This window comes from Chroicocephalus ridibundus, chromosome 5 (genome assembly GCF_963924245.1).
Source record: "Chroicocephalus ridibundus chromosome 5, bChrRid1.1, whole genome shotgun sequence".
In the NCBI taxonomy this organism is placed as follows: domain Eukaryota; kingdom Metazoa; phylum Chordata; class Aves; order Charadriiformes; family Laridae; genus Chroicocephalus; species Chroicocephalus ridibundus.
In genome coordinates, this window is record NC_086288.1 from 55518714 (window position 1) to 55545314 (window position 26601).

The 26601-nt window shown below is 36.7% G+C and overlaps 1 protein-coding gene across 8 annotated transcripts in view; it reads left to right on the forward strand.

Annotated features, from left to right (window-relative positions):
* The window catches only part of JAKMIP1 (janus kinase and microtubule interacting protein 1), a 157011-nt gene that overhangs the window by 31222 nt on the left and 99188 nt on the right, over nt 1-26601 (forward strand). For 3 of the 8 annotated variants that reach the window (XM_063335452.1, XM_063335451.1, XM_063335446.1), the window contains exon 1: nt 26162-26342. The gene's annotated coding sequence lies outside the window, so the exon portion shown is untranslated. Of the gene's footprint in view, nt 1-23211; nt 23407-26160; nt 26375-26601 lie in introns of those variants that run through there. The other 5 variants (XM_063335447.1, XM_063335448.1, XM_063335453.1 and 2 more) reach the window with 3 other exon arrangements.

A 26601-nucleotide genomic window follows, 5' to 3' on the forward strand; every position in this document is an offset into this window, starting at 1 on the left:
GAATGTATGCTGGTGCATTAACTTTCCTGGAGACCACTATAGCCATATGCCGGCTCTCACAGGATTGCCCAGGAGGACCTCCTCCTTCCTCACCTTTCTAATAGGTAGATACCTTTGTTCCCTTGCCTTCCCTCTCTCCCATGCTATGCTCCTTTCTCTCAGCTATTTCACCAGCCCCACATTCTCTTCCGAGCACCACTGCATGTTCAGGAGTCTTTTACATAGTGGGAGATCCAAGCCCTGTAAATCAGTGTATCTGAAACTTAAGTGGCAACTTAGCAGAGATGCTGTATTGCTGTGTTTCTGTTCTGCTTCCGGGCCTACGTAATGTTAATGCAAGTTGTGCATCAGTAACAATAGGACTTTTTTCTTTTTCTTTTTTTTTTTTTTTTTTAAAGAAGCAGCACTACAAGCAAAAATATTGGGATCAGTGGTGCTACTGAATATGTAGCTAGATTTGTTTACAAAGAAGTAATATGATCTAACGATATGCCAGCAGGTAGGGAGTTGAAAATCCAAGTAATTTGTTTTGTAATCAGTAGCCTATAATCCTGCTCTGTAAAGAAAATTCAATTTTTGTAATTAATTCATATAAATTAGAGAGGATAGAATGGACTACGTCTAAGACATGCTCTGAGTTTAGGATCGTTTTGCTATGAAAATGGTTTGTGAGCTAAATGTAGTCTTGTGTCCTTTTGAGGGGGAGTGAGACTACTTCATCCCAATGTATGCTTTAGAGTGAGACTACTTCATCCCAATGTATGCTTTAGGATTTTCCTTTGGTCCCAAAGACAGAATGTAAGTTACTGGATAAGTTTATTCATAACGTGAAAAAGTAGTGAGAAATACAGTATGTTGATACCTCTTGACAAAAAACTCAACACACTGACTTTTGAAAAAAATTCTAAGTGCCTTTACACTCTCGCATAGCGTTTACTGTAAAGTCTAATGGGATATTAAGCGAGGAAAGTTGAGGCAACTAAGAAATTCATGCCTTACCTCAAGCAAAAGCAAGGCTTTCATAACAAGATTAGTAACAGTTGTTGATGATGAGATTTAAACGGATTGTCCTAGTTTGTTCTTTCACAGACTGCTTGTGTAATCTTGGGGAGGTTTTAAAATCTTTTTGCCTCAGTTCCCTACTTAGAGGACTCCTCATAGAAAATACAAGCAATTTCTTCTTTCTTTTTTTTTGTTGAATCTTTCAGGAGAGAAGAGATTATATATACACACACACATATATGTATATATATAAACCCAACAACTTTTCATAGCTTTTTTTCTCTTCTAGGGAAGCTTCAAGCTGTTAGGGCTCAGTATTTCAATAGAAATAGGGAGACTGAAGCTATGAGACAGTAATTTTCTGCAGGATTCCTCTTATTTCATTTTAAGGGAAAAAAGTTCAAAACAAATTTCTCTTAGCCAGCCTGTCTAAATGCTTAAGTTTATTCTTTCCTGTTGTAAACATGGAATTGCATACTGGGGTGTTAGATACATGAAGCCATTTCCAGTAGAAAATGCTGCTGGATTTCTTCCTGGCCTTGCTATGGAGTGAGGTAAAGAGCAGTTTTTAACTTCAGCATTGTCAAGGGTGAATTCAGCTTTGTTAGACCTTTTCCCTTTTAAGTCTTCTTCATGTGAACTTATAGTGTAGTTGACACGGACTGAGGAAGCTATAGCCTGGTTAATACGGGCTGACGTGTGCCACTGCACTGGTATTTGTCTCTTTGTATAACAGACACAAGTATTCTTGTGTACATGATAACAGTGAAAAGAGCCTGGACTACCCTTCTTACATGCAGACTTCTGTGTTTCCTTTTTGATAACGGAGAGTTGGCTTTTATATAAAGTAAACATGCACACAACAGAACCTATAGACTAGTTTCTAAATATAGATTTGGTGTGGTTGGTATCAATTTAGTATGTTTGGAAGGAAAAAGAATGTGGCATGGAATGTCAATTAATTGTTCTTTTAATAAATCTGAGAGTGGAGCAGAAGATTTAATAGTGTCAATGTATCATGCAGAATGTATTTTGACATAATAATCTCCTAACATTTCTTGAAATATTTCTGCAAGGACTTTCTCTTTTTCCTTAAAGATGCCTACATAAGATTTGCATCTAAACCACAGACTTCCCTAGATATAATACTATATTTAATTAGCTTAACAATTGTTTGTGTTCCGCCTGTATTATTTGAAATAGGATTTCTGCTAATACTCACTGCTTTAAAGGAGTTGCATGGTATTATTTTACAGATAGAATTTAGCCAGCCAGTAGATAATGGTACAGATATATAGAACTTTGAACATCTTTTGTGGAGCATTGCTGAAATAATGGAAACTCTGCAACATATATGTCATTCATGTATAATTTCCACATCTTCTACTTTGTTGTTTCCTCTTTAAAATAAGCAAAAGCATTTATAGATTTTTTCAACCATGTCTTACTGTAATATTAATATCAACAGTATCAACAGGAATATCATATCTAAGACGAATATCAGCTATGTGTTACTGTAATAGTGTTGTGTGAGCTGTGTCTTGTGGCTTCAAGTGTGTGTGTGTGGACATGTGCACATGTGAGAAATCTTTATATCACGTACTTGCTACTGCAACCAAATGAAAGAACAAGTCTTCACCAGTCAATACACTGAAGTGTATTGGACACCAGCTGAAATAGGGAACAAAGTGTAAGTAAGGAAACTAATTTCAGCCATTTGTAAAGCAGAATTGCTGATGATAGTGTAACAATTATAAATAAACACATTTTTTATCAGTGTCCTTTTGAGGATTTGTGCTTATTGTAAGGTAGCATGAAAATGGTCTATATAAAACCTTGTATCTTTCAATGAAAGATGATGTGCTCAATGGCAATTTTGCTAATTCTAAATATTGAGGTATGTGAATTGGTACTCACCTAACTGGGTTTTTTTCCCATCATCTCTGGCAATGCCAGTTTTAAGGCTTTAGGAATTGTTAGAAAGCTGAACAGCCATGATCAGTGTCATGGAGTGAGAAAAATCTTCCCATGCCTTAGTTACAAATTTTTGTAAGCCTTCATTAGGAAGTAGTTACAGAGACATTGAGGAGAAGCCCTCAAGATATGAGCAAAAAAACCAAGGTATTTCAAACAGGACTTGTTTTTCCTACAGCTTCGGGAGATCTGCTGTATAAATTGCCATCAGATTGCTTTTTCTTCTCTCTTTTGTGTTTTTTCTATACATTTCAACATAACAACTTGACGTGATAAAATATAGGGTGAAGATTGCAACCAGTCTTTAGATAGTTATTTTATCCCTCTTCTTCCCAAACTGTGCTTTAATGTCCATTATTAATTTTTGAAACTAGAAGTAGGCTTGTTCTCTATTCTTATCCAATGAAAAACCTGTATAAAGACTTTGCTTGGAAATAGAAAGAAAATAACGGCATGGTTTTTTCAAGTGGTGCTCACTTTTAAGAGGAAATCATTAAAACTTAACTTGGTAAAAATCATATTTGTAGGACGTGTTTTAAAAGAAAAATCATAATATGGTCTTCTAATCTCTGTCATTCAATAACTTGTATCTAATTAAAATAATCAGATATACGAAAATCAGGGCATAAATTAAGTTTTGGGTTATGTTTTTTTTTCAAGTAAAGCACTGAAAATTAGCAGCTAAACCACTGGAAGCCTACTCTTGTAGTGGCTCTAATGCGTGGATCCTTAGTTTAATACTTGATCTCAAATAATGACTAGTAACATAAAGTTTCAGAGAAAGAGTCAAAAACCTTAACTACAGATCTCATTGTAATCTTGAGCTGACCCATTTTTACATGTTTTTGCAATATTTGAGAAGTTATACTGTGTCATATGACATCATATTGCATTTTATCTAACACAGCATGTAGTATCCTAAGCATCAGTAAGGTGAGTTACAGGTAAGAGTAAAAGCAGGACAAGAATATGAGACACTTCCCACTTAGTCTTCCATCCTCCAACTGTTTGCAACTCAGTGGTTTTCTGTACTGAATATGATTTCTCTGTATTTAGCAACCATCACTGAATTATTTTTCCCCCAAAATTTTTCCATTTTCCCCCTCAACCAATGTCAATTTCCAGAGCAACAGGTCCCTTCAATTATTTTCATTACTTTTCTGCCTGTTCTTTGAAGAGCCACCATCTTCGGTTTTTTCCTAAGTCTGCATCCTACTATGTTTTTGTTCAAGAAGAGATCGACCAGTTGATTACTAACCACTGTCTTCATTATATGAATATCCTCCTCCAAACTGCCTCTCTTCTAAGCTGAAGAGCTCTACACTCAATTTTCCTTACGCAGGAGCTCTTCCATACTTTTTGCCTTCCTCCTCCCCCCTCCATCCCCCCCCGCCCCATTTGCTTTGTTCTTATGTTTATCTCAAGACATCTGCTGTTGGATTAGTACCCAGTTAGTGTCAGAGACAGTATGCTAGACTAGATGATCTTGGTCTGAGCTAGTATGGTTATGCTTAAGTTCTTCAACAGCCTGTGCTGTTGTCTAGTACTGCATATTGTATAAACAATACGGATGGTGAATCTGTGAGTAACTTAGAAAAAATACATGCAGAAGAAAGAAGTCTGGTTCTCCCACCTACAATGAAGTTTACCGAGGTTTATGTTTAACAAGAATTCTTCACAAGTCCATTAAATGCTCATGTTTGGGCCAACAGTTTGATTGACCAGACTGCTACTCAGATATTACACAGATTTTGCTAGAATTTTTTAGATATAGTATCCTAACTTGAATTCATCTGACTCATCTGTTACAACAGAGAAAATCTAGAGGGTCTTACTTGTGTGATGACTCTCAGTGAATGTTGGTCATTTCTTTCTATCCTTTAAGTTAAGTGGAAGTAATGCAATAAGACTTCTGGCACGTTATTATACAGACAGCAATGACTTACAAGCTGTTCATATCTGAAAAAAATATTTAAGATTACATTTGTTTTGTCGTTCACGTTTTTTTTTTGGTTGGTTATATTTATTTTTTTTTTAATTCCTGTGGTGTATCTCTTTAGGTTTTGTCTTTGTAGTGAAGATGTAATGTTTTGTTTGGCCAAGGCTAGTGGAAGGAAGATAATCCTTTAGACTCTACGTACTTTGCTTTCTGAAGCACTAAGCACTTCAAAACCTTTTTTTTTTTTAATTTTTTTTAATAGGCATTGCAGATCCTATAGTGTCACTTTTTTTTTCATCTATTAACATTACTGTGGAAGTTGATGTGAGATAATTTCCTTAAGTTCACAGCCCTTAGGCTTTAATGTATGACCACTGATTTTTAGGATGTCTTAATGAAGATTCCTTTCTTCAAATTAATTTCTATCTTATAATTTGAAAATTGTAATTTAATTTACAGCTTCATGTCAGAAAGCTTCCTTACGTGAGATTATAGTTATGAAAAAACAATGCTGTGCACCATCCATTGCGTATTTTTAAAAAGTCTTTACTATACAATCTAAATATTCAGTATGAAAATACAGCTGTGCCCTTTGACTGCCATACTTGCCGTTTTGACAGCACCATTCTTTATGTGCTCATGATTTGTTGACAACTGAATATCAGGAAGCATATGGTAGATCTTACTTCTTTGAGGCGTTTCTAGTCATGCCCTAATGTTTCAAGTGGTATGGCTGGAATTTCATTCAATATTCCAGATGATTTATGAGTCTGATTTTGGATTTCTTCAGATTAAGAATCTAAAAGCCTATTCTTGCTTGTGTTAAAAATACAGTGTCAAGAGAGAGAAAATAAAGGAATTGGTAGGTTATTGGATGCCTGTACTGCAGTTGCAACTAACGTGTGACTGTCTTGCAGATTGAGGAATATTTTGTGAATGACAGATTGTGGGCATTTTATTTTTGCATGTGTGTATTCTGTTAACCTTTTCTATTAGTGCAAAAATGTTTTGATTGCTGTGGTCTCTGTAGGGGTGATACAGGTTTCTACCATTCTCTCCGCACAAGAAAATAGCAGAGCTTGCTTGCTTATTTATTTATTTTTGGTCTCTGCAGTTTAGAGACTCCAATGAAGACTAAAGTGCTGCCAACATAGAATTTGTCTGACTACTCCATATCTAAGTTATATTAATGTCCAAATGCAGACGCTTTATTGACCAAAATCTTAGCTCTGAGCAGTGAGGAAGTGTTAATGTCAGTAGTAAATACTCAGATTTCTTTTGCATGTGATTGATGATAGACTCTTGTTGCACACAAGATCAGGAGCTTAGCTTGTATGATGCTTCTTATAAATGGGGAGATAGCTTTAAAGACTGAATTAATTACCTGGTTCTTTTCAGCTGGGTGTCTGATTCCCAAGTGTGTCTCAAAATCTCCCTCTCTCCCTTGTGTATATTAATAGAGAGAAACGTGTTCTTTGATTAACATTTTCCAGTATGGGCTTCCTTAACAAAGATCCATTTATCGGTGCAAAAGTGGAGCGTGATCATAACATATTCCTGTAAAACAGAGCAATACATAATAAAACATTACAAGGAAATCAACATGGTGACCTGACTGATATATAATGCCACACTCAAGCTGTCAGTAAAATGTGCAAATAACTGTTTGGAATTCAGTATTTTCTTCTATCTCAGTAAATAATGCTGATATACAGGAAGCATAGAAAGTGCTAAGCAGATATTAATCTTATTATGTCAGTCAGTGTACGAAGCAAAATCGGATCTTAAAATGGCATCTTTATATTGTTTGCATTTTTTATCATGATAAAATGCATGACATGTGAAAGTACCAACAATTTTGAAGTCCTTAATCCACTTTTAAAATGCATTTTATAAAGGCAGATATGTCAAAGAAACGTGCTGTGTCTCAACATGTCAAGTCAGTTGCGGGCACTGAAGGATTTGCTTTTGGGAAGTCTTGAGTATTCTCAACTCTTTTGTAGTGAACAGGAGTTTGTGTTCTGTGTTTTGCTGCATCCAAGCTACTGTCATAGGACTGTAGAAGTTTACAGTTAGTTGAACCAATGCAGCATTTATATTTTGGGTTCAGCCAATGTATGTTTGCCACTTTCAGAGCAATGACAGTTAAATTAAAACACATTGTGTATGTCTTATATTTGTTTTTTTTCTTCTCAGAAGTTATCCTGCTGACAAGCCTGAATAATTGCAGAGAAGTCAGTAGAAAACTGATCAGTTATTTATCTGTAATGAACTGATGCTCAAAAAGAAGATTGTCTGTATTGTCCTTGAGCACATGGCAAAAAATCACTGCTGGTACTTGTGCAAAAAGGTTCACCATCATTTAAGGTTTGGCATGATAAGGCAGATGCTTTTTGTAGCAAGCTAAGCTATCCTGCTGTCCTATCACCTGGATAAACAGAAAATCTCTCCAGCATTGCTGCACATGGTTAACTGTCATTGCTCTTCAAGCATGGTAACACTAGTAAGACTAAAAAAATTAAAATTGCCTTTTCATTTTTAACCATTAAGCTGGTCCTATAATAGTGAATGTGAGACTCTTTCCTTCCCACCCAGACCCTCACACTGAAATACTTGACTAAGAATAAGGAGCGTTCTTCTTGATCTGCCCGCTGCAGTTGTCTTGACGTGGCAGGAATAGTGTTATCCAAGCAAAAAATACTAAAAGAAGGCGAACAACATTGACATAATGTTCACTGCATTCTTAAATTCAGTGGAATAACTATTATTTTTTTTATGCCCATTCCTGTGAAGGGCAATGGCTTAAGAAGACAGAGTGTATTTGTTACAGAGTCAGTGTTGTCAACATGTTGGTTTCACTTAGAAGCTTCCCCCTACAGATATTCAACACCAACCTGCTTGACACCAACTATGAACTTTGGGTCGATTACCAAAGGGTAATCAAGACTGGGCTCAGCCTTACCAAAGTCATCCTGGAAAAGAAAAATGCATGGAATAGTCATAGCACCTGTTAGTGTCCTGTATCAGAGCAAGGTGTACTGCCAGAAAAACTAGAATTAAAAAATGTGAAGGGGAAAAAAAGGCAAACATCCCCCCCGCAATTGGTTATTCTTACTTAGTTGTTCCTTAAAAATGTGCCAGGATCTGTGAGCACATCTGTTTGCATGTGTTTGGTATGTCATGTAAAGCTGTTTTCAGAATGTAGTGAGTTAAATCCTTGGTGCTGTTGCTCCGCCCATGCTGTTTGAATCTTGATTTGCAGCTCATCAAACTATAAATAAGTATTTTTTGATTGTTCTGGAGTTCTGTCATTTACATATTAATAAAATTTACAAAGCATATACAAGGATAGGAAAACATACTGAATTTGACCATCGCTTCAGGGGTCACATTTAAATTCTGACTGAAAATTTATCTCTGTAGATCTGAGATATGTAATGACTTTCATTTTCTTTCTAATTCTTGATGAATATGAGGTTATAGTCAGAAATTATTAAAAACAGCCCATGGAAAAAATATGGATTTGTAGTTGGTTGGGGTGTTTGGTTTCTGAGAGGTTCGTAACACACCGAATTCAATGAATATTTTCTGGCTTGCTTGTTTTATAGAACCAAGATTTTATTTCTTGTGTAGGTGTGCAAGCCCAAGTCATATTTTGCTTATATGAAAACAGATGATTGAAGGCATTTGGTTATAAGCTAGTCTGTTAAAATCTTTGAGGAGAGAATGTGTGGTTTAGATTGGAACTTGGTACCCTGTCTGATTTCTGTCCTTAAAAAGAGAGAAGCCCCACTGTGCAGTGCTGCGTTTAAAGCACGCACAAAAAACCCACTGTGAGTACGGTGATTGATAAGGCAAGTGCAGTGAACGTTAGATCATTGCCCTTTCAAAATGCCTTGAGACTCCTCTAAACAATCATATTACCTTAGCCTGGCATTTAAGTGACCCTTAAATTAGTGGAAAGACATTTAAGAAATACTCTTACAGAATTGCCATGCAACACAGAGATAAATTTATCTACGCATACCCCCTCCCCCGCCCCCCCCCCCCCCCCAAAAAAAAAAAAATAAATCCGTAAAGGAATAAAAAATGTAATTGGACATTACTTGTCCTTCTTAAGAGTAGGATAGATACATAAAGCGCTACTGACATACATTTGTTCAACTTCCTCTTAATTGCCTGCCTGATGGAGACGACTTCTCAGAAAGATTTGATAGATCTTTCTAGGTTATCTATCTCTCTGGTTAGTCAGTCTTACTGGATCCTTCCCTCTCCCTCACAGTATCTGTCCTAACTCTTAATCCTTTATCATCTGCTTTACAGTTAACCCAGTTTATTCCTCTTTCTCTTGGCAACAACTTTTCACAGATAGCACTCATCACATCTCTTTTATTCAAGGTTAACAATCCCAATTCTTTTCAGCCATGCCTTTTAGGCTGTTTCTTGTGGCTTCCATCTAGACGTCACAAATGACCAATTTCTGCACAAAATTGGATGCAGTACTCTAGACTGAAGGTAATGAAGGGAATCACCTCATGTGTGAGGCTGGTGCTTGAATACACCAGATGCATTTCGCCTGTTTGCAGCAGTATGACAGGGTTGACTTGTAACTGCAGATAGCTAATGGTAGTACTACAGATGTTCATTTTGGAGACAGGAGACTTTATCCAACTTCCTTATCACCACCTAATTTCAATTTTATCTGTTACTATCTTGTAGATCCTAGAGATGTGGTATACTTCAGGCACTAGTTTGTCTGCTTTTTGAGACAGATGCACAGTATATTGTTAAGTTCCTAAAGGCACTTCTGGGTATGTGTGACTTTAAGATATTGCAAGTGATAACTCATCTGCTTTATTTATGCTCTTACTGTCCATATCAAATTTTCCTCTTAATTATGTATGTCTTTTTGTTAATTGTGGGTGGTAACATAAGAATCCCTTCTTGAAGCTCACGTGGTAAAATTTTTCTAGACATAATTCTAGGCTTTGGCATTTCAAACTCATCTTTTTTTACTATTGAAGAAGTTCTGCAGATAAAGTGTTTTATTGCATATAATACACCATGTTCTCAAATGAAAGAGATAATTACATATAGATGCAAGGTTTTATTTCAACTTTCTTTAAAGGGAATTTGAAGCTGGTGTCTTCTGGCTTACTGGCAATTAGCTAAGAAATCTGAAAGCCGGTGTTACGACTAATGAAAAATATGTTTATGTGCCTTTGCTAGGTGTTTTTTATTAATTTATAGCTACCTGAATCCTCTAATAAATGCTACTAAATTGTGTGGTGCTCTGAGAAATGGGTTGTGATTTCTGGGTTAGGCAGAGGGCATTGGGAGAGCTCGCTTAGCTGGATGGCTCCCGTGGCGACACAGCTGAGGCTCAGAAGCACACGTTTGCCCAAGAGAGCGACGTCCTGCAGGTGACACTCGCTGAGAGGCGCTAATGATCCAACAAAGCCAGCAAGCTGCTATGCTTAATACAGTTATCATTTGCCGTGTAGATCAGACTTAAATTAAATTTCTTGATTAGGATAAAATCCAATAAAACTGGAAATAGTAATAAGGAGGAGCCAGGTCAGGGCACAACTGTTTTTTAACCTGTTACCCTGCCTTTCTAGTTTAGACAAGATTTGAGTTGAATAAAAGTTCTTGTAGCTACTTCTGCTTTTTGTCAAAACTAAATTGTTCATGTTGTTTTAATCCTGGCCTCATTTTGGAGACCATCAACTATTAAAAAAAAAAAGAAGACTATAAATATAATATGTTACATAAATATATTTTTAGTGTATATAAGAATAGAATATTATGTATCAACTCTTCACGTGGATTCCTATGGATCAACACTGTCTTATTATCTCAGAAATCTGTGCTGCTCCTCTTGAATCAGGACATCAGGTCTGAAAACCCAGTAATCACTTTTCTCAATTTCAATGATTTCTTACTGGGATGATGTAATAGTAATTACTCTGCTTTTTAACATAAATGATGGAGATATTCTTCAGGTTACAACACATTTCCAAAGAGTGGCTGAAGAGGACTTCCCTTTTATTCCATGCCTCCAGCCTTTGGAATCAGAGCAGATTGCAGTAAAATTTCCAAACACAATTGCCAAGTTACATGGAGCTTAGAGTAAACACATAGCGTATGTATAAAAGAATATAGTTCTGTGTGCGTAAATCATGTTCTCCTCCCTCTGCAAACATGCTGATCACTTGCTTATAGCAACTCTAAGTCATATTTTATAAACATCAAAACCAAAAGGGAAGGGACATTTTATCCTAATTCAGTACAGCAGCCAGAGGATCTCATGGGATAAAGTGATGACTTACTTTCTGTTACCTTCTGGGTGAAATAATACCAATGAATATCAATTATCCTATAGATAAATTTTATTTTTTTCCCAAATGTTACTGCTTGGCTTGGTATTTAAAAATTGATGGTAATTACGTGGCTAAGTCACGCATATGGTATCCAGTAAACCTTATTTAAGTTATTTTTTAAAAAACTTTCTCCTTTGTGTTAAGTGTTCAGTGGTCTGAAATTAATTAACTTTGAAGCCATCACATTTGAAATACAATAACATTTCAAGCTTAGCAGCATTCCAGTATAAAATTTAATTGAATTTTGTTTGTTTTACAACAGCTGTTATGCTTTTAGCAAATAAATTGCCATAGTTAAGGAATATTGTGAAGAATCCCACAAAGATTTTAAAATGCTTCTAGGGGAATGCTGTCTGTGCGAGGACAGAAGAAATTTAGTGCAGGTTTGCTCAAGGTGATACACATGTAAATGAAGAATTGTAATGTCTGCTAGATTTTAATTTATAATGGATACATGCAACCTAGTGAATGGCTTACTTAAGTCTTTGGGCTGTGCTGAACCAAAAAGAACAAACTCAACACCCTGACCTATTAGGTGACAGGCACAGAGGGTGGTGATTAGCACTGTAACGGTGAATAGCACATAAATGGTAATGTCCACAGCATTAGTCCTCTCTAGGCTTACCTTTTAACAAAGGAAATCTGCGCCAAAAATACAAGTTCAACCTATACACCTATCCATTTTAACTCCTTTAAGGACTTCTAAATGACACGACATAAAATGTTGTTTTCCTGGTTTAGAGAGAAGCAGCATAAGAACTGCCACGTTGGTCAAAATTTTTTTATCTTGGATGCATGTATAGGTGTACTTTATATACATTTTTATGTATATATATATGAAAGATAGAGGTATATATAAACTATTGCTGTATATAAAAGGACTAAGTATAAGACCGCTGAATTGTATCTAAGAAAGAACTGCATCCCTTTTACATGGCTTCTTCAATATATTTTATCAGCAACATGTGCACTTCTGCTGATGGTTGCACTTTCTTTGACTTTATTGTTTCATTGTCCCTAATAAATATGGATACTTTGATGCAGTGGCTTGCATATGTTAGTTCTCTTTTTCTAGTATATCTTTGCTGACTCAAGCAGCAGTCTATTTCATCTGAAATTTTATTTACTGGGAGGTGTTTATATAAATACACAGTAAAAAAAAAAAAAAGGGTGGTATAAAGCCAAGTGATTTATCAAAGGTGGGAAAACCAAACTAAAAAAAATGACAAACCAACCTGAAACCAAAGAATTTTTCAGAACACTTCTGTTCAGCATTCAAGTTATAGATATCAATGCAATGTAGAATTATATTTTTAAAGCTCATTATTTCATGCTTTGTATTAACGATGATGCTATAAAGAAAGAGAAAAATAAATAAATACTTTTAACTGTCAGGAAAAGAGATCAGGTCATAGTTAGTATTGCAGATAATTTGATTTGAGATAAACCATCTTAGCTGAATTGTGAATAAAAAACATTTGCTACAATGTATTTGGCATTGCAACGAATTTGACTTGATATTTCCTGACATTATGTTAGTGGAATATTAATTTCAAAATTAAAGTGTTATAGAGCAAACAAATTTAAAGCAAGTTTACACTTCCCCTGGAAGTGGGTTTACTTTTTTTTTTTTTGGCAAATTTAGTAGGACATTTAAAAAAAAATAGGGGGGGGTGTGTGTGTATGAGAGCGAACCAGCAGAAGAAAGGTGATGGTTCACTCTGCACAGGTGTGGAGGTGAGAAAAAAGCAATGAGCTGCAGTTAAGGCTGCTGAGCTTGAACTTTATTGTGAACTGGACAAGTAAAATGACCTGAGCTATGTTACTGCTGACAGGCCAGCAAGGATTTTAAGCTCAGCATATGTCATGATGATGAGAGCTGTGAAGAACTTTTGTGAAAGTGTTAGGAGCAAATTTGTGTCTGTGCCCGGTCCCCACACTCACGTTCCTGAAAGATGGGTATTCTGCATGTTTATATGAACACATCTCTAAAATGCCAAAGGGAGCGTAACAAACGTAGGAAACCCCACCCTGCTCAGGGTATGTCCCCTGTGCTCTGTGTCCCTCAGGCTGGCTCCTCCCCATGTCACCACTATGGAGCGTGGCTGTTTTGCTGGGATATTGCACGTTCCAGCTCAGGTTCCTCCGGACCTTTGTGAACACCAACATAATGCTTTGGTGGGGTCCATGTGTCTGGGGCATCCCAGAAACAGACTTTTCCTGCCAAATCTGTAGCCATTTCTGAACAGCATTTAATGACAGCTTCCTGGTTTGGTGTATAGCATATGTGTCATTGTGCGTATGTAAGTTTATAGATAGATAGGATAAAAATGTGTGAGGAGAGGAAGGAAAAAGGATTTCAGACACCAGGTTTTGTGGTGTGTTTCTACTTTTAAATTATTTACGTAGTGGAATGAGATTAATTTACTGCTCAAGAAAGGACAGTGACTCTTTAAACCAGCAAGGCAATATTTGCAGGCAGGGGCACTCACCCAGCTTTTGTTAAAACCAGCTGATGTCAGTGGAAGAGTTAGACAATGTCTTGGGCATGCAGTCTTCTAATCAGGTCTGAAACACAAGAAGCAATCTTCAAAGGCCAGCTTGTTCTGAGCTAAGAAGACTTGTTCTGACTTTAATTCGATATATATCAGCCAGAACATCTGTAGAAGAAAAGGTATTTAGTAATCATGGCATCCAAAGGATATTAATGTGATGAGGAGGATAGAAAGAAGTGATGAGGTATTTGTCTCCAGTGGGAAAGAGAACTGTAGAACATGAAAGAGAGAGAGAGCTCTGTAGAACATGAAGATGGGAGAGGAGATGGGGCAGAGGGAGAATATAATCCAGTATATGAAAAAAAACCCAACCCTGTATTGAGTTTGTAGCTTTGGTATATAATAGTCTTAGACTTTTCTTTTATGCATGTGAGGTGTGGCTTTAGGGCTGCTATTGAATTCAGGCAGAACGAAAAATTTCAAGGCCTTTACTCTTCCTGTGCAAAGCAGTAACTGAAACAGGCCTTGTAGCGTTCAGTCTCGGGGACTGAAAAATCTATGGTAGATAAGTTGCACTTATCAACATATATTGATTGCCTGTTTTAAGAAATATCACTAGCTCTTTGCATCTCTGGATGCCTAAATGCCTTTTGACTTGTAGATGCATTTTCAGTAATTGTAAAATTCTATACGATCTGTTGTGAACCATGCCACTGTCAGACATGAAATCCTCATGGTAGAGACACCTGGAGAATTCAGTTTGGTAAATAACAGGACTGGAATTAACAGAGAACTAGAATTTAACAACTAGCATGCTTACGTTTTACTATACCTCTACAGCACTCCTCCTTGTGGTGCTTGTAGCAAAATGGCTGGAGAGGGATGTCACTCCATCGCTGCGTAATTGTTCTGTAAAGACAAGTACCTGAGGAGTGTTTGGATTGATTTCTTCTCCCATCCCCCATTACTGTGATTTTAATTGGAAGCAGCTCTTTGTTCATGTAAAACTAGCGTGAAGTCCTTTACTGAAAGATAGTGATGTCTTTGTATCAAACAGTGCCTGTTTCAAACTGTTACCCTTGTCTTTGTTTAATTGGACTTGCTGAGGTTTCTGGGAGAATGAAACTTCTGTCATCTCCTCCTGCGAATCACTCTAACATGCTTTCTCTGAGTAGAAAAATCTCACTTTTATGTGGAGGTGGAATAATATGCTAGCTGGATTCTGGTATTTATTAAATTTTAAGTCTTTGTAGAAACCTGCAGGAGAACACTGAGGAACACAATTTGCAGATGTACGTACATGTGTCATTTTTACAATTGTTACGAAGTCTTTGTTGAGCACGCAAGGTCTGTGCTCTTCATAGCTGCTATGTAACTCTGGGAAACGTAGATACTTGTAACTTCGCTGTTAGAATTGAAGCGTTTACTAATAATATACTGCAAACTGAACAGCAAAGAGGTTGCTCAATTCGTCTCTTAACGGAGTTAATTGATGCTGTTAGGCATAGAAGACGCAGGTTTCCCTGGGAGGCAGGGTTAAGCGCTGAGCTGCAGCCCAAGCACAGGCGCCTCGGCTGCCCCGAGTCCTTTGTACAGGTTGTTGCTGACTCACTGGGTGACCTTGAGTAAACCTCTTCCCTTGGCGTACGCGGTCTGCAAGGGAGAAGTAATAGGAATGACCTGTGTAGTTATTCTTGGATGAAGAGTTCTGTGAAACAAATTTTATGTAAATGATTTCTTTTGTTTCATGTTTTACTAGCCTTATGATAGGCACTGTGTGTTGGTAATAAAAAGGAAGATCTATGTGTGGAGGGACAGAAAGGAGGGAACTGGGATGGAGGGTTGATAACTAGATTATAAGTAGGATGCTGAACGACTTTATCTTTGGCTTCCCTCATTTTAGAGTATATGCTAGTTGATCCAGCAACACTGATTCAAAGTTATTAAGAGGGCTGTGTTTTAAAAAGCAATAATAAAAATAAAAACTAGTGCTGAAATTTAAAAATTTCTCCCAACTTAATGTTACTTGTAATTTGACTAGGTAAGACCTTGTGTATGCATACATGACTATGCTTAGGAATATATGTCTTATGGAATTGGAAAGAGATGGTAGCATTATGGTGGACTGCCTCTGAAATGGGTCTTTGAAATCCTATCTACCCCCTCTTCACAGATAATTTTGTCCTGTTCAGACAGAATATATTATAGCTTTCCCAATCTTTGACCTGTTTCAGATAGCTACTATCCTTCCAGGAATTTGTCTCAAATTACTGGAAAAGTTTACAGGAAATACTATGTGATCCTGCAAGATCTTTGTAGCATTGTAAAGCGTAAGCTTATAATTTTCCAGTTGTTCGCATGATACCAGCTTCCAGCTGGCAAAGATCCTTGGCATAGCACTTGGCTCTCGTTTTGGCTTAAAGGTTAAATGTACTAATTCCAAATTTTCTCTTATTAAACAACATATTTTAAGACTGCTGGTACCTGTAAGGATTTGACTTTTAAAGGGAAAGACTGCCGTAGAGCTGCAAGTAAAGTTTTTTTTCAATAGTTTGTCAAAACCTCTGAAAAATAAAACACATACCATGAAGTATCACTGTTGTGACACAGTGCAGATTTCTTATGAGTATGCAAGGCAATTTAAAGCAAATGTTCTTATTTGTCACATGTGGCTGTTTCCAAACTCATGCTAAATGCTGACGTGAAAATTTCTTACTTTTTAATTAATTATATCTGAATCGATGAAGATAACTGAGTAAATTCTAGCCTTTGCGTAAGGGTTTTTCAGGGTTAAGATATAAGAAACAGACTTCAGGTTGTTCAGGCTTAGGAATCCAGTTGTTTCCGTACAGGGCCACCTGTATGTACTTGCTCATATCCATATAAATGCTAAATGAAGGTCATACATATTTATATACTGCATGAACTGCTGAGGCAAAATAGCAAATAAGCCATATGCGAGAGAATCTAAAAGGCCTGAATAGCCTAATAAATCTTGCATTAGACTTAAGTTTAATAAACACTAGGCCCTAAGAAGCACCACTGGAAAAATAGGAGGATTTTTTGGAAGCCGACGCCTTTGATTTTTCCATCGTGTGAAGGACTTTGGACATACAAATACACGTAATTACCTTATCAGTGACAGATGTATGAAGAGTCCTTGTTCAGGCTTTAAAACTGCAGACTCTATAATATCTGAAATAGCGAGGAAGAGAGTTAGTCCATGAGTAAGCTTATATTCCCTTTGAGGGCAAGTCTAATTGGCGAACTTACACCAGTAATCTTAGTCACTTTGATAATGCAGTATTGAACACTGTGTGGGGGAGAGGGGAGGAAAAATAGCCTTGTAAACCTTCATTGATCCAGACTATGTCTTTGAGTAAGCTGTATAAGAGCAAGATAAAACAGCTTCAATTGCTGGGTCAGTCCAGGGCACAAAAAATGATACTCAGCATCTTGAAACGGAACTGGAAGCAAACTCCTGCCAACAGAGAGCAGCGTCATGTTCTCATCCCATTCAAGGGGTGAGACCATAGAGTCTGTGTGGGCTGAACTCCCTACTGGTGCAGCACCAAGCAGACAGAACAAAAGTCATTAAGCCAAGCAATTAGAGTTGCACTGAACTGTTTTTGAAGCCTATGCGTGGCTGGAAACTCCCCCTGGATCTGTTTATCAGGCAGAAAATACTGTATAGCAAGTGTGTCAAAATGCATTAATTTGCTCTTAAAAGTTCTTGAGTAAAGTCACTGGTCTTTAAGACAGTGTAAAGGAAAGAATATTCCGATAAGTTTCTTAATGCACTCAATACTGCCCCTACTGAAGCGCTAAGCTCCCCGATTTTATCCTTTACTATAGATGATGTAGTATGGATGGTTGTATAATACTTTGACATTCCTGTCTCTCTTGCATTTATATAAATCTTATGATAACATGAACATTAATGTTATACACGTAAAAGGATCATCTATTTCTGTAAGGTCTGAGAAGCCTAAGACCTGTTAGCTGTATGGAACTTATCTAGAAGCTGATTTGGTGTGAGAGAAGGGGTCTTGGAGGGGAGAGCCTCCGGGAAGCAGGGTGGCTCCTTTGACAGACTTGGGAACAAAAAGAGCCCACAAACTTGTGTAAACAGGCTGAGAGTGTCACCAGTCACAGCCTCCAGCAAGGAAATCTGAGTCAGGGAAAACATTTTATGTTGAATGTTTTATTATACTTATTTATTTAAAGTAAAAAAGGGCTGATTCTTAGTGTGAATGAGGTTGTGCAGTCTCTGGCCATGCTGACTGAAAGCTTGTTGAATCTACTTTAAAAGAAAATACGTGGGGGATTGATATACTTGATATTTAATGAACACAGAATATCATTCATAACATCAATTATTAGTGCATTATTGGTAGTCTTTAAGGAGATAATTTCACATGGATAACTCTCCCCCACACAATTACCACTTCATCCCAGTCATTTTAGTTACAGAGAAATTCTTTGTATAACTGTATTACATAAAGCATAAGCATTATGCTTCACATAAGCGGTATATAACGTAGATAAGATAGATTTGCCTACTTTTGCACACAAAAGAAACTGTGTCCTGCAGTTTGCACACCATATTTGTCACATAAAATTTAGGAAATACTGTAATTAACTTACTTTCCAAGTGTGTTTTATGGTGTTAAATCAACTGTACAAGCAAGTCACATTCACATTCTTCTGAAACACCCGCTTAGGAATCCCTATCTTACTTCAGAAAATAGAGGTATAGTACGACTTTTCTTTGCATTGGCAATCCAATTAAAACAACAAGGTGGCAGGAATGATATCAATTCCTATGAAAGCACTGTTGCTTGATGTGCTGCCTGCCAGCCATTATGAGGCTTTTCATCAGGGAATTGTGGCATAGTAATCTGCAGTAAGGCAATGCAGAACAACACAGAAATAAACTTCAATTGTTGACCTATTTTTGGTAGTCTACCATTGCTGGCACAAGTTTAAATGAATCCCAAGGAGGGATTTGTTATGGGGATTCCAAAACAGAAAGCTGTCGGATTTTCTGTTGTAATATGGTGTATTAGGTGGAAACTGAATGGGTAAAGGAGAGAGCGCGTGATGTATGTGGGATACGAAGTGTTTGCTGCTGACAGGTTCTAGCTGTTGACATGTCAAGTCCCGTTCATGAAGGGCTGCATCTGTGCTGCTTTTACTTATGAGTAAATAAATTCATTGCTCTGCTGCACATCCCAGGGAATCTGGTACCAAAGCAAATATCACATTTTTAGAAATCAAAGACTAGAGGCAAGAATGGTAAGATGCAATCTTCTTGCATGTAATTTGTATGCCTGACAAATATATGTCTTACTGACAAATTATAAATCAAATGAATATTATGGATATAAAGCTTTAGACTGGAAAACAAGGTACTGTAGTAAAATGTCATGGATTTTTGAAAAGAAGTATGCTTTTTAATACTTGAACATTTGGCGATAAGAAGGAAGCCCTTCCTTCCCTCCTCCAACTGTCGATTAGAATAACTGCTGACAACAAGCCAATGGTAATGTACATTCCTGTTACAAAGCATTTGCCAAGCAAAATTTCTAGCAACTACTGCAGAGAACTCACAGATGTGCTCAACACTGTATTCCCAAAGGAATTGCCTTTTATTTGGGTCATTTTTATCACTATCTACTATGTTTTATGCTTAGTCATTCTAAAACCAAAAAGCCTTGTTTGCAAAAAGTCTGTACAAGGATATAGGGAGGGCTTCTGAAATATTCGGGGAAACTACTTTGCTGTTGCCACATGCTAAGGATGTGATCATTGTTTATCTTATTCTTCTCCTCTGAAGACTAGAGTTGCACCCTGCCTGTGGCTATTTGAGGTGTGGAGGAAGGGTTAGTACTGCTCTTCTACAGAAAAAGAAGTTCTTTTGAGATCCCCTCATCCTGCTCCTGTGGTCCACAGACTCTGCACGTATGGACTGTACATGACATTACCCCAATTGTCAGAGGAATTGCCCTCGGATGTTCTGCTTTCCGAGAAGAAATCTAAAATATCTGTCCACTTTAGTAATATATCTCTTTAAACCTTCTGCAAGTAATGCACTCTGTTTACGAGTTAAAATGGACTAAAATGTCCCATATGAACAGATCTGGATAAAATCTCTGGTAATCTGAGTGCTTTGCCTGTTCTGTGAATCTAAAGGAAAGGGTGGAGGTTGGCATCAGTGTTTACTCTCTTACCTTTAAATTTAGATACAACACTTTCAAGATACAATGCTACCTGACATGGTGGAATAATGTGTGAGAAACAACATTTTGACCGAAGATTCCATGTATTTAAATTTGTAATTAAAAACCCCAAGCAAACAAACATGGATACTTTCTGGCCTTTCCTAACTATTTGGGAAGTGTTGACAAGTGTTGCAAGTCATTGCCATGTAAACAGAAATAAAGCTTTCATTTTTATAACACTGAACTTTTGTCTAGAGAGCCGTTATATAATAAAGCACATAACTGAACCAATTTTCTTTATTTAGCATGTACTGCTATAACGACAGGATGCAAGCGTGTTGGTGACTTTATTAAATTGAGTGAAATTAGTAATTTATCAAACATCAGCTCATCTTTCCAACCATTTCTATAATAGTTTTGATTCTTTGAGGAGTTTTTGGCATGCATGATATATTTTGAGTTCTGAATGAATTTGAACAAGTGTGGTTTATGCTCTGTTTGTTTGTAGATTACAGATACATTTCCACAGCAACAGCTTCCCCTCTTTATCCTTCCCGCCCTGCCTTTAGAAGTAGATTTGGCTTAGCAGTTACTGGAAATGAGAAATTAAGTATCCAATTATTTTAAGTTATTTTTGTATTACCATATCTTTTAAGAAGCTATAGGAAGATTACTGAAGGCTTATTGGGTTGTAGGTTTCCAGTGGTTGCTGGTAATTCGTTGTGAGTAGCACTCAACAATTTCTGGTGACTGGCATAATTAATGTTTCAAATTTGCCATAGCTTCTGCAACACTTATTGCCAATTAGTCTTTTTTTTTAATCTCACTGGTATGCTATGCCACTGAAACATCCACTTTAAAAAGTATATATTGTTACATTACTATACTATTTTTATTATGTATGCTATTATTGCTGCAATTTGAAGGTTCTAGATCTATGTTTATCCTTCTCTCAAAACTTTTTTAAACACTGTTCCTTTTATATAGAGAGATCACCTGGCCAATAATATTATTAAGATACTTTCTATTTCCAAATTTACCAAAAAATTTAAATACAACTGTTAATCTTGATGACGAGATTTCCATAATTTAAGAACTTCTCTTTTAAATGAGTTGGTATTGTGGACTGAATCGATCTGCTAAAACTAAACACACTTTTAAATGTAGAAAACTTACCTGGATAACTTTTGAATTTTAAATTGCTTTTTTGGTTTGGGTTTGTGGGGTTTTTTTGTTGGTGTTTTTTTTTTTCCTTTTGAGACTTGAGATTTACACTGTGGGCATTTAACTCTGTTTTGTTGTCTTCTTGCTGGCCTGATTCCGGTCTTTACGTGTCTTTGAAAAGAAAATTCTGGATTTATCTTAGATGTTTCTGCATTTACATGTTAACATGGCAAAAACTTCTCTTTTTTATGCAAATGTATCTAAATTGCTTCCTGAAGGCCAGAAGAAAATAATAAAATATTGTTTTATGTAGAATAACAGTATTGGAATATTTACGAACAAGGCAACTCAAAAAGGATGATGGAGATAAGGTCAAGTCAGACGTATCTGACGTCATAAAAAATAGAGGCTCTTGGCCTCCCTTTCTCCCTGAGGAGGCTTGTTACTATATAAATAAATTGAATTCCTCTTTTCCAACCTTCTGTGCTACTTAAAGATGCTGACTAAAGCTGTTTCAGCACTTTGATCTCCTGCCATGATCTGGCCCTAGCTCTACTTTCATTCTCTTCAAAAGTATTCTCTCAGAGCACAGAATTTGGCCCTAAGGAAAAGAGTATGCAGATATATTTATTTTTTTTTTCATTCTCCATTAAATACTGCCTAGATGGCTGTCTTTATTGAACGAATGAGCTGGTAAATTATTCCCCAAGGATTTAGTTTTTCAGCCACTAACAACAGAATCGACTCTAACGATTAACCAACCACTAGAAATGGGTGCAATGCTTCCCAGCAAAGGAAATAATTCAGAAGTTACGTTTTTGGGACTAATACCATTGGATGCAAGCCTGATGTATTCTATATGACGTACAGCTTTTTGTGAAAGCTTGAACTGTGTACAAGGTAATAGATAAATCCATCATGTCTCAGTGCTGTTCAGATAGGGTATCTTGCCTGGCTTCCAGCTCTCTTGCTCAAAAGGCCAGAGACTTTGATAAGTTCTGTGTCGTGTCTGCAGCCTTCTGCTTTGGAGATCCCCGTATGGCCATGTCTGCACCAGACATTGCTGAAATTTGTTTGCCTTGTCCAAATCACTTTTACTTAATCACTGACTTGTGCTTTAACATAAAGGGTATACTATGAGATTTATTACTTAGGAGACCTTACTCTTTTCAGTACTCCACAGCGTAAATAAAGATTCTGTCACAGGTGTTCAGAGACTATAGGGAAACTGGGGTAGGTGGTGCTCATTAAGGAACTTGACATTGTTTTAGTCATTAAGCTGTCATAGTGGTATTTCCCATGAAGATAATTTTATTTCTGTAAATAGATTTTTCTGTGCATGGGAAATATCAATCGAAACTAACATGGAGTACATATCAACAAAAGTTGAATGCTTCTATTCCTTGTGATCAAATCATGTTGAAATATTATCAAGAAACGTGAAGTGAAACAGTATGAAGGCTTTGTGCATCTCTTTCAATTGTTATTTTTTTTCAGAGAAAATTATCATCATTACCTTCTCTATACAGGAGAGTTAGACACAGACATAAGAATACAATTCAGGTTTTCTGAAGTTGTCTTGTCCTCTGTTCAGCAGGACGCATAACTTCCTTATGGTGGTATATTTTTGGTATTTATAAAGTGCCATGACAATGGCCGGTCTGTATGTGACAATTTATAGGTATCCACCATGGCAAGCCTGTAGCCTCCCAAACAAGTAACTTGTATGGAAATGGAATGTAAACTTAGTGTTAGCTATGATGACCTAAGTCTAGATTCTCCTGGTCTGATTGTCAAATAGCAGCTTTCATCCTGCTTTCATCGAAGACTGTCTAGTAAAGATAACCATGAATTAGACTTTGCATATGCGTTCTCAATAGAAAGAAGATGCCACACGTGTATTTTTGCATGCCATCTTTTTCTGCTGCATTTTATTACTCCATGTAAATAGGTTTTTTCATTGTATTACTACCATCAAAGCTGTTAATCAAATCTGATTTGAATTAAATCTCTTTTATTTTGTTTAACAGATGATGTCACTAATATTTCTCAGAAATCCCTCCTTGCTGATGAAAAAGAGAACGTGCCAACAGAAGTAGGACTCGTGGTGTGGAAAGTCCCAGTACAAACATATCTAGTGGCTTCACTACTGGTGCTGCTCAGTCTTCACCTCTTCAAATTAAAACCAAACACAACTGCCTGAGAATCCTGTGGACAAGAGAAAGGTACTGTGCTTTGCCAACAAGTTGGTTGGGTAGGAAGAAAATAAATCTAAAATACAGATATGATGTTATCGATTTATTAAAGACAGTATCATTTGAAGCTTTGAGTTTAATTTTTTTTTTGGGGGAGTACTGAGATAGACTTTAAACCCAACCAGATTTTGGTCAGTAAAATAACCCAAATCAGTACTGAGTTTTTAACTTTGCTTTAATATGGTTCTCTTTACACAGAGCCTTTCTCTGTTCAGTGAATATATTTCCTGATGATATCAACATTTTCTTTCTCATGATTTTTTAAAACTAACTTTGTAAGGCATTTTTTCCCCCCCATGGAATCTCAAATATGCAGTAAATAATGTTGCGCAGTGTCTTATGTTTATCATATGCTTGCTAACTTGACCACTGTCTTACTTCAGCTACACCTGTCACCGTTAATAAAGAAGAAAGGCTTTAATTGCTTTGGTCTCGGCTGGATGCTAAGCTGCTTTGACAGACTTTCCCAACCTTCTGTTGACTTTTATATCTTTATAGTATGTACAAGTCTGGGTATTCAGAAGGCAGCTATATATGTATGCATTAAAAAACCCCACTATGTTTTGGTTGCTTCAAGGCACCATCTACTTATACGGGGAAAAAATATCAGTTTCCTCCTACTGGAGACCTATGGCAAGGATGACAGTTTAACACGATGCCTAATTCCTGGCTTTTTCATCTTGTGGTAGTTCTGCAGTGAAACTGCAGTGACGGTGCGGTTACTAGGATTAGAAATATTAGGAGAACTGAGCAACCCCCACTTTGTGTAACTGTCCTTACTGCATCAAAATGCTATTGGCCCCTAGAAATTATATTTTTATCTAGAAAGATGTTGCAAATATTGAGGTTTGTCAGAAAATTGTAATGCAGAAAGAAAAGGAAAGCAGCAGTAACCCAGGAAATCTTTCCCGGTGCATATTTTTCAGCTCACATATTGGAATTGTTGCCTCTCTGCTGCTCACGAACTCTGCCATTATATTGAATATAGTGCGCAGTGAACACTTACTTTCCATTTCTAAATGGAAGGTAGAGTATGACCCTAAGTAAGGCAAGTGCTATGGGAAATGACAGCTGTAGAGTGCATGATCATTATTGAAAAATTCACAAAGAAGGAAAGAGTAAAGTAAAAAACGTAGGGTACAGAACATGCCTTAGGGCCCCTCTGGGTAGTATTTACTTGTCTTCTATAATGCTCAAGTACAGCTAATGGTTCATTAGTATCTTTGATTCTAATGCTTCAGAGAATTTCACTGTAGTCATTAGGAAGCAAGATATAAAGAGTGAAAAAATACTTCAGAAATAATTTTGTGTTCATTAATGTAATTAATTTTTACTATAGAAAAGAACTATGGTAACTAAATTTGTTTTGGGGGAAACAGATAAACTAATGTGACCCTAAATTCTCTCTTCTTTAATTGGGAGGGCAATTCAACATTTACTTCAGTCATCATAGATGTATCTAAAAGAATCATCTTCATATCTAATTAATAATAACAGAAAGTAGATGATGCTGATTTTGAAAAGAATTAAAACGCTGAACTCTAAAGTTGAGCTGTTGAATATTATAACCTGACTTTCTGCTAAGGTGAATGCGTTTTGATTTTTAAATCTCAAAGGAATGCTATTTAAAGGTGGTGGTGTGTGTATGCTGCCCCCACCCCGGCACTTTATTGTTTAGTCTGTCCTGTTCCGGTACATCCAAACAGTTAAACATAGATTAACAAATTGATTTAGACTGAATATTTTATTTAGCTGACTCTGCATAATTAAAATGAAACACTTAAAGAGTCTTCAACAACTAATATATTTTGGAAAGTGATTTTGTCATGCAAATTATCCATAAGGAGACTTCCCATGACGGGGAGGTTGGAACAACATGATCTTCAAGGTCCCTTCCAACCCAAATCATCCTATGATTCTATACTTGAGAAGAGGAAAATCTAGGAATAGGAAAATATTATGAAAATCTGAGCAGAGGAATTTCATTCTCTGGATTGCTTATGCACATTTGCTCAATGCTACAGGAAGAAAACCTCCCTATTTGGTCCCTATTTGTCTTATATGGTTAGTCATATTTCTTGCATATCAATGTTTTATTTATTTGGGTAGACTGTTTCTGATATCTCCATGTTATCTCCTCAGAATGGCAGTGTAAACACAAACATCCATGCAGGAACGATGCTGTTACATAGTGCAGCTCTGTGCAAGCGCTTTGCTTTAGAGAAAGACTGGCTGCCTCTGTGAAAAATTAGTATTGCTGTAATGTGTTGGGTGTGCAGCCAGGCACATTTAAAATGTATCTTTCTTTGTTTTGCTGACTGATCGTGAAATCTGCCAAAACTGATGCTTTTCCCTCTCTTTAAATTGATGTAAATTAAATTTAGATAAACTTTGGTATTACCCTCATATTTCCATTTATTTTCTTAACATACTTTGAACAATCCATCTGTACTGACTAATCCTCTGTACAAATATTACTTACGTTCCCTGCCATGTGATTACAGATCCATTACTCTTCAAACACAGAAGAGAAGTACTATAACATGCTTGTGTCTGAATAGTTCCTCTTACTTGCAAACGTAACAAGGTAGTACATTCGGGTAGCTGATAGCTGTACAGCTGCTGGCAGAATTCCCACATGTGTTTTACCGTTAGATAAGTCGGTGGCTGGAAATGGTCGTGTTGAGATAAGATAAGTAATGTTTCACTTAGTCATCTAAAAGTACTTCTCTATGTGTTGAATGTTTGCAAGAGGTGTTAAAAAGAAAACTGAGCAAACTTTTCTGACACCTTGGAAAGGTCTCTCGTATATCTAAGACTTGCTGTCTGATATTAAGCATAACAGATCTTCAGTCTATTATGAAGCTCCTTGTATATTCATAAATGAGTATGAATGGAAAAAGAAGGTATGAACTGTGAGAAACCTATAGCCTACATGGTATGCATTCAGTAAGTAGTAGTAGAGACCATGAAGTTGGCAGTTTTGGCAGTTCCCTAGACTATACTGTCCTTGTAATACCTGGTGGTTTTTTGTGATAAATAGTCTCTCGTGGTTATGGTTATCTTTCTAGCTTTTTGTTTGTTTTTTCTCAGCTCTTCCATTCAATTAATTTGCAACTTCAATAGCTCTGAATGATGTGTTATGAATATTAAATAGCTTTGTTA